This window comes from Pangasianodon hypophthalmus, chromosome 8 (assembly GCF_027358585.1).
Source record: "Pangasianodon hypophthalmus isolate fPanHyp1 chromosome 8, fPanHyp1.pri, whole genome shotgun sequence".
Lineage (NCBI taxonomy): Eukaryota > Metazoa > Chordata > Actinopteri > Siluriformes > Pangasiidae > Pangasianodon > Pangasianodon hypophthalmus.
Genome location: NC_069717.1, coordinates 23315972 through 23318483, shown reverse-complemented (window position 1 = coordinate 23318483; position 2512 = coordinate 23315972).

Sequence of the window (2512 nt, the reverse complement as noted above, 5' to 3'; positions counted from 1 at the left end):
TAAAAGGTCCATTTGAAATTTCTTTTTTTTTTGACATCTTGAAAAAGCAATAGCAATCCTCTCATTTTCAACCGCACTTATTTTATGGAAGCTTGTTGTTTATGCAACTTTTTACTCTTGCAGTTGCAAGTTAATGTCACTCAGCTGCCACTTTATATCTCACAACTGCAAGGTAATATTTCACAATTGCGATTTTTGTCTCACAATTAAATGCTATTATCACACAACTGCGACTTAGTTCTTCCATTTCCCATTCATCAAACAACAGTGAAACCAGGCGCTCATGGCTCTGAATGGGTTAAAAAGTTCTCTGAAATATTCTTTTCAGCAGGAACCTGGCCACTCTCTGGGAATGTTGGACAGGATAGTATACCTGCAAGTGTTGGTATGGCTTGGTTAGGGATAGCGTATAGGCTAACGAAAGGCCTCACAATGCGAGATAAAACATTGCAACTGTGATATTATAACTGTGATATTAACTCGATACTGTGATATTAACTGTGAGATTATATAAATTGTCTAGGCCTATCAGTAGACATTTTACAGTTATTGCAACTCCAGTAAATGTATTATACATATAGGATAAACTGGTTTCACTAATAACTCTATCATGATGTGTTTTAGAAAATTGGTATACATATTCTTATAGCTACACTTTATGTATGAGCACACATATATAATAAGAAGAAACCATTTTAGGACATTGTTAAATAGTGTTGGCAAACTGCATGGTTTTAATACTGGCTGGTTTTAATGGGCCATTAAGCTGCTTTTCCTGACAGCCCTGTCTCATCCATCTGAAGCCTGTGAAATACTTGAAGCAAGTTTGCCAAATCAGCATGTTTATTAAAGCCACAAACCCCTCCAGCAGGCCAAGAATCCCTTCATCTGGAAACAAGATTAAAAACATGTTGAAAATAGCACTAATTAGCATTTGAATTTGAATGAAGTCAAGAACATGTCACATAGTCAGAATAACATGAATGGTATGGAATTTAATGCTAATGGACTAATATAGTACTATAGAGTAGTCCAGAATGGTGACTGTCATATGGCTTTAGTTTCCCGTCGATTGGTTATGTGGAACCTACCTTTATTGTTAATACCTTTATTTTGGGTTGTTGTTAACTGAAATTTGATTAATCTGATTCAGTAGAATAAACCTTAAAAATGCCATCTAATAAATTATAGTCTAGTTGGAGAGTTTTCAATCCTTTTAACTCACCAATGTTGGGCTATCTTGAGACAGAGTGTATTTAGGATATCACAGGAAATCTCTCTCTCGTGTTATCAGTCAGCAGTTGGATTGATTGGATTTTAGATTTCAGGTATTTTGGCCACAGCTTCCTGGATATTCTCCTTGACTCTTCTTCAGTTGCAGCTTGAAAATGTTCTTCAGTCAGGTCTTGTCTTTATAGCTCTTTGGTCAGCTCACCAGTTTTTAGATTTTGGTGTATAAAATCTACTCCTAGATGAGATGTTACACCATGAAGCTCTCAGCGCCCTGTACATTGAGTGTGCTGTTGTACCATCTATTTATTTGCACCTGGCCTTGACTTTATCAGAAGATGCTCAGAGAGTACAGACAAATGGGCACCAGCAGCCCAGTCAAACCTAAACATACAGCAAAACATCTATCAGAGCAAAGCAGTAAGAAATTGTGAATAAAGTGATCTATCTATCTATCTATCTATCTATCTATCTATCTACCTATCTATCTATCTAAATAAGTGGGTAAAGTGTCAAAGATCACAGCACCACAGGCAGTTATTCACAAAATATGGATCAACTCCAGCTAGTCCTCCTGCAGAGGTGATTTAATAAACTAAAAATAGATCAGTATATAAAACATTATTAATTATTAAAAATGTTGTAGACCTTGGTACAATACACCTGTTGAAAATGTTAAATGCCAACACACAGCATGTTTTACTCTTCACTTTTATTAATAAACATCCTGTTTAATGAGAAAGAAATGCACAGTACTTGTCATTTTGTTTTCTATTGGCTCACAAGACACAGTTTCACAGTTTGACAGGTCAAAGTTCACCTACGTGTGTGAAATCAATGAACTTGGCTTTTCTGCCCTTTGAATTTTAATGGTGTTTGTTCTGATCACTGAGAAAGCAGGTATCACCATAGCAAGGCGTCAAAAATTGTAAATGCTCTGGCTAACCTGTAGATGTTCTCACCTCTGATTAATGTGATGTGGGTCCATAGTTCACTTAATGATCAAGAATAACAATTAAGTCTAGTTGCATAAAATTAGGAACGTAAAGTCCTAAGCTACATCAGCTAAATAGCCTTCAGAGCTTTTAGGCCATTTAAGAAATAAATATTTGTGTATAAAATCAATTTGACATCTAGATGAAATGTAACACCATGAAGGTCTCTTCACCATCTATTCATTTGTACCTGACCTTGACTTAATCAGAAGACGTACACACACAGTACAGACAGATGGGCACCATCTGCCAACTGAAACACAAACATGTCTGAAAACATCTAGCAA